Source organism: Triturus cristatus, chromosome 10 (assembly GCF_964204655.1).
Source record: "Triturus cristatus chromosome 10, aTriCri1.1, whole genome shotgun sequence".
NCBI classification, from domain to species: domain Eukaryota; kingdom Metazoa; phylum Chordata; class Amphibia; order Caudata; family Salamandridae; genus Triturus; species Triturus cristatus.
In genome coordinates this window covers 18351222-18370132 of record NC_140593.1, presented here as the reverse complement: position 1 = coordinate 18370132, position 18911 = coordinate 18351222, and the positions used below count along the sequence as shown (strand labels likewise).

Sequence of the window (18911 nt, the reverse complement as noted above, 5' to 3'; positions counted from 1 at the left end):
GTGCAGCACTTAGCTACGGAAGCACAGAGTCTGATGCACCTCAACGGAGGGAGTTCTCTGAAAACCAAGCAGCAGGTAATATCGGACATCATCCATTCTGGCATCAAGCCACCGTTCCACTGTTGGGACCTAGAGTTGCTTGCACCTGGTTGAAGCGAGTACCTTCATCTCCACTCTCAGATGTAGTTCTAAAATCTTCCATTCTGGGATCAAGACCCCGTTCCACTGTTCGGACATGCTGTACCGCAGTGTACTCCACCGACTGGTGTCAACCAAGCACAATAATCATGTGCAGCACATAGCTGCGGAAGCACAGAGTCTGATGCATGTCAACGCAGGGACTTCTGTGAAAACCCACAAGCAGCAGATAATATCGGATATCCTACATTCTGGGATCAAGACCCCGTTCCACTGTTGGGACCTAGAGTTGCTTGCACCTGCTAGAAGGGAGTACCTTCATCTCCACTCTCAGATGTAGTTCTAACATTGTCCATTGTGGGATCAAGACACCGTTCCACTGTTGGGACCTAGAGTTGGTTACAACTGGTCGAAAGGATTACCTTCATCTGCACTCTCAGATGCAGTTCTAACATCGTCCATTGTGGGATGAAGACACTGTTCCACTGTTGGTACCTCTTCGACTACTGTGTTAGTAGTATACAGAGCACTTCGAGGTGCTGGGCCTCAGGCCGGGCGCTGTCTGCCTGTGTCGCGGTTGCCAGCGTTGATCTCAGGAGCCTTCCCAGCTCCCAGACCTCGGCTCAAAAGCTTACATCGGCACGTGGTGGGCCCTCTTTCACATACAATGGTATAAAAAGATGAACTGTGGGGCATATGTGCATCGCAGCGGCCATGACGGTTTCTGGGTAGCAGCAGGCTGAGAGCATTATTCCCGCAGCCACCTTCGCTCACGCCTTCAGCCTCGTGGCGGTGTAAGCTGCGCAGACCTGACATACATGTTCGCCATTACGGAAGAGAACCACACCCAGAGAAACGTCCCTTTTATTCATACCCCTACACTAGCCTTCCGTACTCCGAGCCAGCCCACTATGCTAAAGATTTGGTGGGGCACGTACACGCTATGTTTTCATAATCTTCCCTACTGACTGTACTTTCATGGTTGCATCCACTGTCGACTTCACTCAATAGACCATCAGTGTATGTTGACATGTAAATGTCTGTGCTCTGCATACTCAAGTCGGTCCGGCACATCCCCGCAACACTTTGCATTGTATACTTTTATAATCGAGAATCACTTGCCACCTTTGCACACACTTTGCTCCCATCACTCCCCACATTCTGCATTCTGTGGCAGAGGTGCCATGCCATGTTTGGTTTGTGTACATGGCTAGCCACAGCTCCCACAGTACGTAGTGTTGGTGTGTCTGCTAGGTGTACATGTTGTTTGTCATGTTGTATGTGATTATATAAGGTACCGCGTTTATTCACGAGCAGTGGTTTCTCCCATTTAAATATCGCTGTCTTAAAGAGGATACCAAAGTTTTTCTCACAGCTGAAAAGTGTTACTCAATGTGAGCTGGCATACCGTATGTTCTGACTGTTTCAAATCGGATAACTTTCTCTGGCAATCTCTATTCCCACCCACACAAAGTAACTCCCAAAGTTCAACTTGTCCTTCAATACCTACTTTGAAAACAGATTTTATTAAACAGAGCAAACTGAAAGCGCTTTTGTTTCAAACAGAAGTGTCCCTCACTTCTCCAAAAGTAATTTATCGACTGCAGATAGCACAAACTGCAAGTAAAATAAACTCCCTTTTAAATACCAACATCCCATTACACTTTGGGAATTGTTACACAATTTTCAACACATCTGACATTTAAGGTCTGGCACACTTTTTTAACATTGTCTCCTCCGGTCTACTCACAGGCTTCCAAACTGTTTTTAGTCTAATACCAGACTTCATTCATTCGATCATCTCTGGAACAATCGCAACAGTGCCCAAAATTCTCGCTCTGTTTGTGGCCATCCTACTACTATTTTAGCTTGTTAAAAATGGCTGCGCTCCCTGTGGTAACAAGCATGTCCGACAGAATACGCCTCTATGTGAAGCTACATCAATACCGTGAAAAAATGGAACAACTTTTCGGCTGCCTGACTCTATCTATTATCGGAGCCAGCTACAACATGACATTTATTTACACAAATACAATCTGCGTGCAACCATCTTTTTATTGCAAAACTTGCCCAATCGACTGGCGAATGGATCTATGCTTGCCAACATCCCAGCAAACGCTCCTGATATCCAGCAAGTAATGGAGTATCTTGAAAATCATGGACTTGATTGGTCGGGCAGTGGAGCAATGGTGGATGCAACGCAAAAAGGTTTCCTGGCGGAATGGGATTTCTGCACAGCCGCGAAAGATCTCCTGCAACGTGCGACCTTTGACAGCATCGCAGATTGCCTGCCAATTCAAATTGCCACTCCAACATTTGAGGAACATTACTGTCCCTTCGAGGATATGAATTGGATCACGTCGCATTTCTCGCACGATGGCAAAAATCGCCTCTTGGAAAATTATGTATCTCAAGCCGATGAAGAACTTCTAGACTTCAATCTCCAAGACTTGTAAGAAATTCACTTTATTCTTGGATTTATTTTTTCCAACTTTCTTGCCTTTTTCCTATTCAATTTTTTAATACACTTAATTGAACTATTTTCATATAATAACTTTCTAAGTATGCTTAGGGATTTGAACTCTGTTTTCATTATTGACCCTCATCTCTCCACACTAACCAGGGATGGATGATGTATGGACTATGCAAATGCACTATTTACCTGCTAAATTGGCCTAAACCCAACATCCATTTTGAAACCATATCTATTCATTGTTCACACATCTCTCTGCCTGCCTCTTGTCCACGAAGCCCTTTCACACAAATTAGCTCATCCTCAGCCTCTGCTCATGAACTGACGATCAAGAACAAAAAACACGGCATTGTTTAGGAACTGGTTGGCACAGTGTGGTAATCGTATCCTACCTTTATTTTCATTATAAAATTTACAGTCATTCATGTCTAATAGGTATTGTTTATGTCACATGGAACTGTAACATGTAATCTGGAATTGACTGATGAAGGAGCTTAGGTTTGAAGCGGTTGGAGTTTGCCTCAACTGGATGCCTTAGCTCTTGCACCAGTAGGTCCATTTATAGCACCTAAATAAAGACACTTTTTATATAACTTGCAGACTCCATTGCTTTATTACAAACAGCCACTTTCTTAAACACACCTGATTTCACCATTTGTCTTCTGTGGCATTGCAAAATTCTGCATTATATTCTTAACGATTATTTCTTTATTCCTGCTTGCTAAAACACTTCATTCGAGTCTTGAGACCGGTAGGGGTGAGTAGTTTGCTTCCCAATCCCGCTATAGTCTAAACCCATACTAACACCACTTGCACAGCTGTGCTACAGCGGCCAGTATGCTACAGCGCTAGGCCTGGGCGGTAAATTCCGCTCCGCTCGCGGAATTTGCGTAATTTGCGTAATTTCGCGTTCCGCGGAGAACGCGAAAGTGCCCAAAAATCTGCATTCCGCGACTTCGCGGAATTTTTTGCTTGTTCGCATTCTCAATATGCGTGTTCGCGAGATATTTCACCCCGAGCACGCAATCAGCGATCGCGAACAGGAAAAAAGTATCGCGAACAAGCAATTCCGCGTGTTCGCGGAATTTCTGCGTGTTCGCGGAGATTTTTTACCGTTTCGCGGAGATTTGCGTAACGCGATTACGCAAATTCCGCCCACCCCTATACAGCGCCCAGAGCACATCAGTTTACAGCAATCAGCTCACGGTTTCATCCCCGAGTGCACCCGCACCTCACCTCAGCACCATCTCACTCTGGGCAAAACAGCACTTTCACAGCGATTGGGGTGAAGACTATGCTGCACACTCCCTGTGTAGCACACCCTAACCACCCCACAGACCTCACAGCGCTCCTACCCTCCTCTTTCCTACTCTTTTTACCCTTTTTTCCCTTACTCACTTCAACGGAATCACAAAATGGCAGCCAACACTTCCTAGTTGCAACCGCTCGCAGCGCTCACAACCAATAAGCAGCAAGCTTGTGCTAGTAACGCCTCAGCCAATCAAAATGGCAGAATTCCCAAATACCAATATCTGTAAATTTCGATATTTCTCAAAAACTACTGAACAGATTTACACCAAATAAACAAAAGCGTGCTTTCTAGACCAAGACCCTTCGCCCTGCCAAATTTGGGGTAATTCCATTCACCCTTTTGACCTGTAGCCTTGTCTAAAGTGTCCTATGGAACTTAACATGGAGAAAACACATTTTGGGACCCCCCTTTTTTCTCAACCCCCTTGATGAATCACCCCCTAACTTCCCACATAGGAGCTGATATGAACAAAGAATTAGTTTAGAAAATTTCATGAAGATTCATTAAATGACGCCAAGGTTATAAGCTAAACAAAAAATGCTCTACCTATGGAAACTTGGTACTAACTATAACTACCTTTTGGCGACTGCCAGTAGGTAATATATACATGGGTATAATATGATATAAACTGATTTTAGATTAACCTAAAAAACATAGTAGACATTAGGCAATCCTAAATAGTATAGGTACTCCCAAAACAGTATAATAATCACTATTGTAGATTTTTAGCCACAATATTCGATATAAAACAATGTAAATTGATATCAAATTCTGTTTATTGGCTTTTAGTTTGAGAGTGATAAAGAAGTGCAATACATATGCAACAGTTGTCAAAGGCAAGCCAAGAGTTACAGCTCTCACGTGTAGGTTACAGCTTGTTCACAAGGTCTATTGCATGAAAAAAGGTTATGAATCAATAAAATCAAATCTTGTTGCATAACGTATTCCGCAGTTGCATGTCTATCCACCCCCCAAAGAGAGTAACAAGAAAAGGAAACTTAACATACCTAATAAACCAACAAAACTATAATGTCATGGTGCACACAATAATGTAGTGGTCATGGGGGTTGGGATACCGACCCCCTACTTAGGTAACTGATGAGCTGCTCGCCACCTGCTCTGCTGCTATGGAGTTAAATAAGGAACAGGTTGAGAGCTCTAAGCCGTGGGGCCAAAGCCGTCAGTGGAAGCCCCTCCTCGACAGATAGCTCACCAGCAGGGACCATATGTAATCAAAACCTTTTCTGGTGTTGTCTACTGTGTCGGTCATGCGTTCCAGCACCAAAACCCTCCAAAGCCTCTTGTGCCATTGATTTAAGGATGGTGCCTCTTGTTTTTTCAACACAGCAGCTACTGCCATTCTAGCAGCCCCCAGGCATAACCACATAACTGACTAATCGCTCTGTGTTTGGTGTTTCAGGATTGGGTCTCCCGCCCCCAGCAAGGTGTGTTCCAGTTATAGCGGGAATGGGTAGCCTAAAATAAGTTTAACTTGGGACAAAATCTCTTTCCAAAAGGACTGTATGGAGGGACAGTCCCACCAGATACATCGAAAATCACCCAGCAAGCCACAACCCTGCCAGCACCTATTCGAAGTGTTGGGGAAGTTCTTGTGTAGTTTCTGAGGGTGTAGGTAGCAATCATACATGACCTTGTAGTGCGCCTCCCTCAGATATATTGAGCGATTAATTTCACTAAATCCCTACTTTGTTGATCCCATTGTTTGTCCACTGGGGGCATCCAAGAGTGCATCCCAAACAATGTCAATTTATACAATTTTGAATACCTTTACTGCCAGTCATAGCAATTTGCCTTTATTGTTTATTTCTAAATATCAGGTAAACTAATTAATATAGAAGACATTAGGTATACCTAAACGAAATAGCAGTTACTATTGTAGGGTCTCATTTACAATATTTTTAATACTAACATTATTAATTTACGGTATGTTTAAATACTCTTACAGCTAGCCATAATGTTTCTTCTATATTGTTTATTTTTAAATATCATATAGGGATTTCCCCAAAAACGGAAGCGATAGCACAGGTAGTGTGCAATACATAACAATGAGCCCACATGAGACGTCGACGTATGTGATGTCACACGTATGTTATTGACGCTCCGTAAACCACCAGGTGTATGGGATCAACAACGGATAATTAAGTCCGCATGAAGGACGCTTGGGCCATCCTCCCATTGCGGAGCTGTATGGGACGTTCTTTCATGCAACGGACCTATTTTCCAAAATGTAAGAAATAGGGAATATGGGACTTGACAGAAGGGTGAGGTACAATATCCCCCTTTTAAGTTTACCAAATGAGGTCACATTTTGACCCGTTTTTGACATGGATAGGTATGAAATATTTAGCTTATAAGTATCCCAAATACTAATTGTTGGATGGCTTACTTTAATTTTTTTAAATACCATATTTATTTTCCCTAGAACTCTAGGAGAACATATCGTGAAAACATATGGGGATACAACTTCTATGATCAAGGGAGATTTGAAACCCCTCTTTATTAGAAGCAGGACTGATTTGCCGTCACTGAAGGACTGTGGCCCCAGTCAATGATATTATGATTTTAAAAAATGAGAGCTTGAAGTCATGTAGAAACATAACATTCATAATCTTTATCTATATTCTCCGCAGGGATGCTGAACCCTGTTTATATTGCTCAGCCTTTTTTTATAGAAATTCCTCATCTTTTAGCGTATTATATTCCGAGGAATAAGAGAACATCTAAGTCCAAGGTGAGTCATTATAGCTACTCAATAACTAGTATTTTGAAAACATATTTCATACAGGATTTTTTTGACTTGTATTATTCTATAAAATTTAGAATCCACAATCTCATATAAAGAAGATATCAAATGCCAACAATACACTATGATTGAGCACTTATTTCTACTCAATGGGACAGTGCCATTACGAGGTATATAATATGAGCATAGTGATCTACATTAAATTAAAAAGATGAATATAGATAGAAAGATCTTTCTGACATCCTATTGACTCTTTATGGATACATAGTTAGGCCTAATCCCCAGATAGAATAATAAGGTCTGTAATAGGGATAGCAATGAGTATTCAATACTGGCAACATTCTCTTAGTTCTGTGAGGGAGGTGGGAAGTGATACTTAATCATTAGAATAAAAGGAGAGTGAACGATGGTGACTGATGCCAAGCATTGTGAATGGATTGATTAATTAAAACAAGGGACCCTAAAACAATTACAAACTGCAACATGATACTGTCTTATCATGAAATTAAGAGCATAAAAGTATGTTAATTCTACTATTGCTTCTATTTTAAACTGTTAACTTGTATGTGCATGGTTTTTGATTAAAGATAACTATAGGTGCTTTCCTTACTAGTTTCATTTGATATAGGTTGTTGATATGTTTTTTATATATTTTATTTTAATACAGGCACATATGACACTGTGGTAACTCTAAGAGAGACATTAAGATTAAGAGTCCTGAAGAAGGTGGCGTAAAAATATTTAGCTCACTGAAACACATTGACGCTCTTTTTTTTTGCTATTGTTAAATTCGAGGAACGTTTGAGCCTAATTACAAAAGGATTAATAGTCTCCTACGCAACAGATTTAATCAAATTAACATATTTATGCAGATGTTTAATGTGTCACTTTTTTTTGTCTCTCATGCATATAGACATTAATTTGTTATATGTATAAATCTGCCAAAATATTTTTTAACTTGTCTAGAAATAATTGGTCATATTATTGTGTTTTATATTACTGATTGTGGTTTTAATAAATTAATTTTTGTAACACTTATAGAATATTCTTTTTGTGTTTATTATTGGTTTATGGGTTCTGAAACAATAGTGGATTGACTATACTTGTATGTCCTGTATATGGTTCAATGAGGTAAATGGACCCTTTGTGAGTTGAAATCTTTATCTATACACATGTACTTCTCCTTCACCCGCCTCTCTCATCCTACCACTTCTCGATGTCATAGACTGTGCGCACATCCTCCCCATTACTGTGACAGCAGTGGCTAAATGCTGCCATAGAGCTGCCTTCTGTGTGCTACTGGTGCAGTAAAGGGGGAGACCCTATTGCCGTTTGTGGTACTTCACAATTAACTCCACAATCATGGTGGACTCCTTATCAGTGAAGTTTTTCTTCCTCCTCAGTTGGTACATTTTCCATTAGTGATGCACAGCAAGTGAAAATAGGAACTCTCTGTGGCCAAACTTGTTCCTTGAATATGTGCTGCTTTTATGTAGTTTGTGGTTCTGGTCTTGCAGTTGGTGTTAATTGACTTCATAGGACGCTGGTGGGGGGGGCAGTAAGCACTTGGACAGGTGTATAGCATTGCTGAAAATTATCATCTGGCCCAAATTTGGAGTTTCCGGCCTGGAAGCAGAGATTCTGGCCCGGGAGCTGAAATTCCACTCCAGGTGCAGAAATTGAGCTTCGGGTGCGGAAATTCCGGCCTGAGTGCAGACGTAAAGATAGGAGTTGCAAGTAATTTCTGTGAATACCAAAAGTCATAAATTTAGACTTTTGTCTCAGATTACTTTTGTGAATTGGGCCCATTGTATTTACCTCAGTGGTTTCTGCATCACCTAATGCCAGATAATAATCACCTTCAGCCACTGACTACGCCAGGGATTTAAAGGATAAACTTCCTGGGTTAGGCTAAAATGGACTGTTAGCAAATATTCATTGCCATTTGCAGTGACCTTCAAATGTACTTTATTTTTATAGATGTAACTAGATATGAAATCTTCCATTTCTGTGAGTGAAACTGAAAAAATACACCATCCATTTTTTCCCCGCTGATTAATATCAGTGTGTGCTCTGATAGGACGTGTTTTGTGCAGACAGGGAATAAACTATCACAATTATATGTTTAGACTTAGGCACACATTTGGGAGTGTGCTGAGTGGGTCCACTCCTAAAAGAGATAGAAATCTGAAAATAAATAATTTCAAAGGTGAGGGGCCACATACATATTTAATTTGGTTGAACGAAAGAGGTTTCTCTGAGGGATTTTTTCCAATAAATAAAGGAAACCGAGAAACGAAATGCAGAAATTGATTAATTGATTTATGCACACAAAAAGGTCAACCTAGTAGAAATTATGTATATATACATTTCAGATAATTCTTTAAACATCTTCGCTCCAACTTCCACCATAGTGCCGAATTCACAGCGGGTACTACTGTACGTGAGGATGGAACTCACAGGTTATATCTCGCTCAAAAGAATTGCGAGCACTCATGAAGTAAGAAGTTTTCATACTTAAATTCCAGCAAGCACGTTTCGACGATAATGCCTTTCTCAATGCTTCTCATTTAAATTAACACTTGCACGCACATTTTGTGTTGTTAAAAATGTCCCAATTACAATCGTATTGGTGTTTTTGCAAGGTTAACAGCAATGCCGGACTCTGCACAATCCCTTGGGATTTTTGTTGTTTTGTTAACCATGACAGCATGTTCTTGTTACATTGCGTTTCAAATGACATCCTTTGTATTACATCATTTACATTCTCAATTGTAAGGTTTGATACCTCCACCAACATTAGTTCCTTATGGGCAATCAGAATAGAAATGGCATATCCGTTTTTCTAACATCCACTATAATTCAGAAGGCTTTGTCCAGCTGCTTCTCACAGCGTGCCGATACTCCTCGCTTGCCACAATACACAAAATTCAGCCTGCTTGAGACCTTTTGTAACACTGGGTGTCCTTGAGTTTCAATATCTCAGTCTATGGCACAGAGGTGCAGAGAAAAAAGAAATGAAGTGCAGGCTCCAGCGCTTCATTTTAATGAGCCTCCGGGTGGGCCAGGTCCCAGAGGCAATGCCAAAATTATATAGCGGGGACCCGCAGGGGCCCCTGTAGCCCGGTGGACCACTACCTCCCTGGGGCTTCTTTAATTGGATGTGGGGGGCCTCCCAGGCTCCCCCAAGCTTCAGGGGTTGCCACCTCTCTGGGGCTTTATTTAATTATGCACAGGGGGCACATGGCCCCCCCACAATAATTATAAAATAGGTGTGGGGGAGTTCATGCTCCCCGCACACTGCCCCTGGGACCACCACCTCCCCGGGGCTCTAATAATCCAAATTCGGGGGGTCCTTTATGGCCCCTTGGCCCCGGGGACCACCAACTCCCAGGGGCTTTACAAATGAGGGGAGGGGGATATCCGGCCCCCCTCCAGGAGCTCTTGATGGCCCTGGGGACCGCCACCCCCCAGGGCCAGCCCCAGCAATGTCTTGGGGTACCCACCCCAGGGACATTGCTGTTTGCTATGACAGGGCGGGAGCACATTTCCCGCCCTGTTATTGCAAACTATGCTTTGGTTTTTGGACTTCCTGCTCTTGCTTCTAATAACCAAAGCAGAATTGCTTTTGAACTAGAGGAGCCGCATGTTAGCAGCTCACCTTGTGCAAAAGCACTGCCGGCTCCCGCAGGAGGCAGTGACCTGGTTGGGACCATGGGGGAATTGGTAAATGGGGTCTGAAGGGCCTGGAATGGCCCAGGATGGGGCCACGTGGCCCCCTTTACTTAAAAAAAAAGAATGGCCTGGTCCTGGGGGATGGGGTCTCTGGGCTGAAATCGGCATGAGGAGGGGGGCTGCGTGGCCCCCTTCCTCAAAATATATATTTAAAATATTGGCCAAGCCCCAGGTAATGGGCTCCCTGGGGCCAATAGTGACCCAGGGAAGGGGAGCCACAGGGCTTCCCTGAAAGTATTTAAAAACAGAAGGGCCCACGCCCTGGGGATGGGGTCCCTGGGGCCAAAACTGGCTTAGGGAAGGGGGCCATGTGGCCTCCCTTCCCTATAAATATATTTCTAAAAAGGAGGCCATGCCCCGGGGGATGGGGACAACAGGGCCAAAATCGGCCTCGGAAAGGGTCTGCGCGGACCCCCATCCCATTTTTTTTCTCATTTTATTTTTTTTAAAAAGGACATGCCCTGGGGGATGGGGTCCCCAGGGCCCCGAAAATACTAAAAAAAAGGAGGTCCACACAGCCCCTCTTCTAAAAATATAATTTAAAAAAGACGGATTCTTACCGGAGGCTCCGCCCTCTCCCTGCCGCACTCTGCAAACGCACCATCTGGAGAGTTCTAAGTTGAATAATTAGGTCTCCTAGAATACTGAGGGTTCCTGGGGACCAACTAGACCACCAGGTAACTCCACTAAGCAACACACATCTGGATTGCAGAGAGGTGGTCCAAAACCATGCCCCTTTTTACACCACTCTGCAAAAGTGCATCTTGGTGCACTGCTGGTAGGGCGATGAGGTCCTCTTGTGTCCTGAGGACCTCAGGAACCAAACATAGGTTTCAGGGACGTTATAGTTAGAAATTATCATTTATAAAAACTGAGAAATTCACTGAAAAAATGTAGGTTTCAGGGACTTTATAGTTATTTGCACATTTCACTCGTACAAAACCAGAGAAATTCAGCTGTTATAGTTAGTTGAGCTAACTACAACTCACCCCCGCAATTTACTGCTGATGACATCACATATTACATCATTCATGACATGGTCAGTGACATCACTGATGACATCTCAAATGAAATCTCTGATGACATCAATAATGACATTATCCACGTGATAATCTGATGTACCTCCTCACGCGCTAGTATAACCTTTGATACACCCACTCTAAAATACAGACTACCATTTTCGAAACAATAGACAAACCAATACCAGTTACTACATACCCACTCTGATTCCTAAGTCTACACAGGTGTCCATTCATTCACCCCTACAGTCACTCATACATGCAGTCACTTATCAATACAGCACTATCATTTGCACTCATACACCTATACAGACACTCACATATCGCCACTCATCCATAGAGTTACTCACACACCTAGTCAATCATGCAAACAATCATTCACACTCCCATTTACTCACCTATATAGTTATACACATACCACCTCACTTATTCATACAGATACTAACATATACTTACTCTCTTATATAATCACTGATGCAAGCACACACTCATCCATACAGCCACTCTAACAATCACTCACACTCACATATAGTGATTTATATTCTCCAGCACTCACTTATACTGTCTTTCACATATGTAGTTACTCATACATGTACCATTGAGACATCCATTCATTCACCAACACACCCATACACACACTCAGCCACCCATACAGACCTTCACTGATGCACTCTTGAACCCATACGCGCTGTGAATTACCTACTCACACATCTATGCACACACCCCCCAACCAGCCATAAAGATAAAGTGCTTTGTCTTCCTGTTTGTTGTCCTCCTGTGTGTTGACCTCAGCTGAGGTTTTGGCCTCTTACCTTTTGTCAGGTAGTTCAGTATCAAACTATGGCATTTGTAAAGGGCAAATGTGTTAGTCCATCTCAAGCAGGTTAGATGGAGGTGTCAAGTGGCTCATATCAGGTGAGAGTGGGGCATCCAGAACAATGTCTTTTTTTTAGGATTTTGGTACTTTCATTTCAAGAACATTCGAGGCAGAATGGAAAGCTAAAACAGACATGGATGTGAGATTAACATCCCAAATAAAATAACCCAGGATCACAGATTACATATGGAGCTGTTTCTCTGTACTTTTGTAAATCACATATTTTTAAGAAAACACTCTCAATAACAATTAAGAGCACACACTAAAATAAAATCACATAGGAACATAGGGGCTTATTTATAAGCCTCTTGTGCAGCCGGTACATGACTTTTTATATGGGAAACAGTGATGCACATGCGGCGCAAGGGGCTTGTAAATAAGCCCCATAGTTTTCAATGTTCCAAAGATATTTGGTTAATCTATTGCACTGTTTAAATTAAGCCTAATCATTATTTCAAATATCTAGTGTGCATGCATTTTCTCTGTAATACAGGCAAATGGGCAGATTTACAAACCTCTTGTGCCACTTTTGCATTACTTTTCCCATGTTAAAAATGATGCAAACTGGCACAAGGGCCTTGTAAATCTATCCAAAGTATTTTGTTGCTTTGGTATGTATTAACGTGATAAAAACACATTTTAATATGCACCTTGTCAAGGGATTCCATGGAGAAACAAGGGTGCACTGGAGTGTTTACAAAACTGATTAAAAGCAAAGACTGAGATGCGTGATAGCTAATGCAAATACTTTTTAATGTTTGGGCAAAGTAGCCAGTCTGCTGCAAGGAAACTTCAGCTGAATTGCTCTGCTCAAGAAGATCTGCCTTTCCCCGAAGTTGATGTCTTTTAAGGTGAGTCCCCTTAATAATACTTAAAAATAGGTCTTTCAGTTTCAGTAATTGCTTTAACATGAAACCAGAGGTCTAGTGTAAAGTTGGAAAAAAAACAGATTTCGTAATGGATCAAAGGCTGGAGTTAGAGGAAAAAGCTTAAAAAAATGCTACGGGCATTGCTTAGAACGGACATGAATCATTTTCTGATTTTTATGCATTGAAACACTACTGAAGCTGCAAGTTTTCAGCACCATGCCATCAATATTCTATTTACAGAGTTAGCAAATGCCACAAAGAGTGTGAAAGGCGATGACAAAATCAGTAGTGTCTGGGTAAATTTTGAATCCTGAATATTAAGAATGTCAAAAAAGGCACCAGTGCTTGCCAGAAACCACCCTTGTTTACGGCGCTCAACTACAGGTACAGCCCCTGTGACTGGTTGAAAGGGAGATGGAAGAGAGAGAAGAGAGAGTGGGGTGGAGGAATGGTGGGGAAAAAGACAGGACAATAAAAGCAAAACCAGCGCAGTGATCGTGAAAGGGCGTCACACTGATAGAAAGACCTCATACTGCAGTTCTCTGCAAAGAGTAAAGACCAGGGGCATTCCACGTAGAAAGACGGGAGAGGTATCGTTGGAAAGGGGGGAATCTCCCCTTTCCAATGGTATCCCTCCCCAGTGGATCCCTGCTTGGATCCACCCACTAGACACCAGGGAGGGGGGAGCAGCCCCTTGGGCAATGGCCTTTGCTCCCCCCTCCTTATTTTTGCACAATTTAGTCTTTTTGCCCCCCCCGGGGGGCAGATGGGGGCATTAGTCCCCATCTGTCCCCCCGGGGGGGCAAAAAGCCCACTAGACACGAGGGAATTAAAAAAAAAATAGGGGTGGGGGCATGGGTCTGCCCGTTACTACAGTCTTTCTGCCCCCCCGGGGGCAGTTGGGGCATTGGCCCCTAATCTGCCCCTTCTGGGGGGCAGAAAGCCCACTAAATACCAGGGATTAGTTTTTAGGTTTTTTTTAGGGTGGGGGCTGCTCGCAACGGGCATGCCAATGCCCCAACCCACCCGCCACCATTACAGCCTTTCTACCCCCCCTGGGGGGCAGATGGGGCATCGGCCCCCAATCTGCCCCCCCGGGGGGGCAAAAAGCCCACTAGACACCAGGGAATAAAAAATAAAAAAATAGAGGTGAGGGCTGCCCAAAACGGGCAGGCCCATGCCCCCACCCCACCCCCCAATTACTACAGTCTTTCTGCCCCCCCGGGGGGCAGTTGGGGCATTGGCCCCTAATCTGCCCCTTCGGGGGGGCAGAAAGCCGACTAAATACCAGGGATTAGTTTGTAGTTTTTTTTTTAGGGTGGGAGCTGCCCGATACGGGCATGCCAATGCGCCGACCCACCCGCCACCATTACAGCCTTTCTGCCCCCCCTTGGCGGCAGATGGGGCATCAGCCCCCAGTCTGCCCCCCCGGGGGGGCAAAAAGCCCACTAGACACCAGGGAATTAAAAAAAAAATAGAGAGGGGGACGGCCCAAAACGGGCAGGCCCATGCCCCCCCAATTATTACAGTCTTTCTGCCCCCCCGTGGGCAGATGGGGCCCCTAATCTGCCCCTTCGGTGGGGCAGAAAGCCCACTAAACACCAGGGATTGATTTTTAGATTTATTTTAGGGTGGGGGTTGCCCGAAACAGGCACGCCAATGCCCCCACCCACCTGCCACCATTACAGCCTGTCTGCCCCCCCCTTGGGGGCAGATGGGGCATTGGTCCCTAATCTGCCCCTTCGGGGGGGCGGAAAGCCCACTTGACGCCAGGGATCTTTTTGGCGCAATTTTCTTTAGGGTGAAGGATTTTATTTAGGGTGGAGGCTGCCCAAAACGGGCACACCAATGCCCCCACCCCCCGCCACCATTACAGCCTTTCTGCCCCCCACCGGGGGGCAGTAGCCCCCAATCTGCCCGCCCCGGAGGGGCAGAAAGCCCACTATCCACCAGGGATTTTTTTGCGCAATTGTTTTTAGGGTGTGGGCTGTCCGAAACGGGCACGCCAATGCCCCCACCCTCCCCCCCCACAAAATGACAGTGTTTCTGATCCCCAGGAGGCAGATGGGAGCTGTAGCCCCCAATCTGGCCCCCCCTGGGGGGCGCAGAAATCCCACTAGAATCCATAGATTTTTTTGTTTTATTAGTGTAGGGGCTCCCCAAAATGGGCATGACAATACACCCACCCCACCCCCAGAGAAACTCCAGTCGTTCTGCCCCCCTGGGAGGGTAGTTGGTGACAGCGGCCCCTGATCTGCCCCCTGGGGGGGCAGAAAGCCCACTAGGCGCCAGTGAGTACGCAGGCTTTTTTTATGCGTGGGGGTGGGGGCTGCCCAAAATGGTCATACTAATGCCCCCACCCCCACAAAAAATATCCACAGTCTTTCTGCCCCTTTAGGGGCATATTGGGATGAAACCCCCTTCCCCGATTCCGCCCCAGGGCGGCAGAAAGCCACTGGGCTCCGTTTTTTTTTTAGCAATGTATACCTGTGGATTTTGGGTCCTAGCGCAGTTGGCACGTAGGCAAACCTAGCAAACCTGTACATTTTTTTAAAACTAGACACCGAGGGGATTCCAGGATGGGGTGACTTGACTGGCTCTCACCAGGTTCTGTTACCCAGAATCCATTGCAAACCTAAAAATGTGTCCAAAATAACAAATTTTCCTCACATTTCTGTGGTGGAAAGTTCTGGAATCTGCGTGGGTCCACAAAATTCCACCCACCCCGCGTTCCCCGAAGTCTTCCGAGAAAAATGGTACCTCACTTGCGTGGGTAGGCCTAGTGCCCACGTCAGGCAAGGGCCCAAAACCAATTGAGGAGACATCAAAATTACCTATCACAAAACAACCTGGTTTTGCAAAGGGGTCCCATGAGTTTTTGGCCTCGGGCTTGGCGGCTATCTAGGGAAACCTACCAAACCCACACATTTCTGAAAACTAGACACCCGGGGGATTCCAGGGAGGTATGGCTTGCGTGGATCCCCCAACGTTTCCTTACCCAGAATGCCCTACAAACCTCACATTTAGCTTAAAAAATCACCTTTATCACAAATAAAGATAAAAACGGTGCCTCACTCGTGTGGGAGGCCTAAGTACCCGCGGGCCGCGACAGGCAAGGGCCCACAACGTAGTGAGGTGACATGAAAATTGCCTATCTCAAAACGACCTGGTTTTGCAAGGGGGGTCACTTGGGTTGTAGGAAATTTGTGTCAGCCCGGTGATGCCACAACTTTCCCACACAAAAATCTGTGTTGAGGTTTGCAGGGCATTCTGGGTAAGGAAACGTTGGGGGATCCACGCAAGTCATACCTCCCTGGAATCCTCCGGGTGTCTAGTTTTCAGAAATGTGTGGGTTTGGTAGGTTTCCCTAGGTGGCCACCGAGCACCGGGCCAAAAACCCAAGTGACCCCCCTTGCAAAACCAGGTCGTTTTGAGATAGGCAATTTTCATGTTGCCTCACTACGTTTTGAGCCCTTGCCTGTCGCGGGTACTTGGGCCTCCCACAGGAGTGAGGCACCGTTTTTATCAGGAGACTCGGGAGAACGCTGGGTGTTAGGAAATTTGTGTCAGCCCGGTGATGCCACAACATTCCCACACAAAAATGTGTGAAAAAGGTGATTTTTTCAGATAAATTTGAGGTTTGCAGGGCATTCTGGGTAAGGAAACGTTGGGGGATCCACGCAAGCCATACCACCCTGGAATCCCCAGGGTGTCTAGTTTTCAGAAATGTATGGGTTTAGTAGGTTTCCCTAGGTGCCGGCAGAGCTAGGGTTCAAAAACTACAGCTAGGCACTTTGCCAAAAAAAGTTCATTTTTCACTGCGAAATTGAGGTGTGTCCACGATGCGTTTTGCGCCGTTACCTGTCGTGTGCACTAGGCCGACCCACACAAGTGAGTTACCATTTTTCTCGGAAGACTTTGGGAAACACGGGGTGGGTGGAAATTTGGGGATCCACGCAGATTCCAGAACTTTCCACCACAGAAATATGGGGAAAATAGTTTTTTTGGGCAAATTTTGAGGTTTGCAAGGGATTCTGGGTAACAGAACCTGGTGGGAGGCAGTCAAGGCACCCCATCCTGGATTCCCCTCGGTGTCTAGTTTTAAAAAATGTATAGGTTTTTTAGGTTTCCCTAGGTGCCGGCAGAGCTAGGGTTAAAAAACTACAGCTAGGCACTTTGCTAAAAAAGGGTAATTTTGCATTGTGAAAATGTGGTGTGTTCACGTTGGGTTTTGAGCCATTTCCTGTCGTGGGCACTATGCCTACCCCTACAAGTGAGGTACCGTTTTTATTGGGAGACTTAGGGTAATTCAGATTTGTAAAGGAACTGTTATTACCTATTGACTTTTGATGCATTTCTGCCTTCCAAATGAAAGACATTGTGTAAAAAAGAAGTCATTCTAAAAAATGACTGATAATTCTCAAGCTAGTATGAATATTCCCAATTTCGGAAATGTGCAAATATCTACTGTTTCTAAACTCTATATTTTGTTCCCATTTCAGAAATACATAGGTGTCTTTCATGCCGATTTTTCCATGTACACATTTTTACAGAATAATTACTATATACCCGGTACATAATAAAAAACCATTGCAAGTTGCTGCTCAGTTTTTGGCTCTGGGTTCGTCGGGTTCTTGGTGAACCTACAAGTCCTATATATCCTCACAACCAGTAATGTCCAGCAGATGTAACGGTATATTGCTTTCAAAGAGCTGTCATAATTAGAAGAAGTTACAGGTGAAAATGTTGACACAAAAGGCTTTTTTATTCAACAAATTTTCAATTTATCCTATATTTAACTGTTAGTTTCTATAAAAAAACCTTGATGGATCTACACAAATGACCCCTTGATGAATTCAGAATTCTGTCTACTTCTATAAAATGTATAGCTTTCCAGGATCCATTATTGGTTTTGTACCCATTTCTACCATTAACTGGAAGGAGGTCGAAAGCACAAAAAATAGAAAAAATAGGCTATGTCCCTGAAAAATGCCAAAACTGTGTAAAAAATGTTGGGTTTCTGACAAAAGTCTGGTATCCCCTAAAAGCTGGGAAAATGGTGATCTCAGCCCCACAAACCCTTTTTTGATAACACTTGCAGGGAAAACCCCAGAAGCTTTCATTTGCAGCCCGTTTTTCCCATTTTCCCCCCAAAAAACTACATTTTGCTGTATTTTGGCTCATTTCTGTGACCCCTCCAGGGGAATCCATAAACCCTGAGTACCTTCAGAAACCCCATGATGTTGGAAGAAAAGGACGCACATTTGGTGTTGATACCTTATGTGGTCAAAAAGTTACAGGGGCCTCAGCGCGCACTACCCCAAATAGCCAAAAAAGGGCGTGGCACAGGAGGGGGAAAAGGCCTGGCAGCGAAGGGGTTAAAGAGACAGCACATGGCCGTCTGGCTTGACCTAAATATGAATAACACAAGTTAATGAAATGACAATGTTGCTAAGGTTTATAAAGTGCACTTGTGTTTGAGAAGAGAACATTCTGGTAAAAATCTAAAGATGGCACGTGCGCATTTGTTCAGTATCCAAACAATATCGTTTTGTTGTGTTCAGTATGATGTTTATTTATTTATAGGTGTAAATGGTTATAGAGGGAACCCTATTTAGAGCAAAACAGAGCTGTGCGTTGAGGTATTGGGGTTTAGGAAGAGGATACATTTCAAGATTGTTCATATAATACAGAGGAGGGGCCTTGATATTTATGAGGCTTACA

At 44.1% G+C, this 18911-nt stretch overlaps 1 protein-coding gene across 1 annotated transcript in view; it reads left to right on the top strand.

Moving 5' to 3' along the window:
• The window catches only part of LOC146788732 (vomeronasal type-2 receptor 26-like), a 102650-nt gene that overhangs the window by 82158 nt on the left and 1581 nt on the right, over nt 1-18911 (top strand). The gene's annotated exons all lie outside the window — the stretch shown is intronic.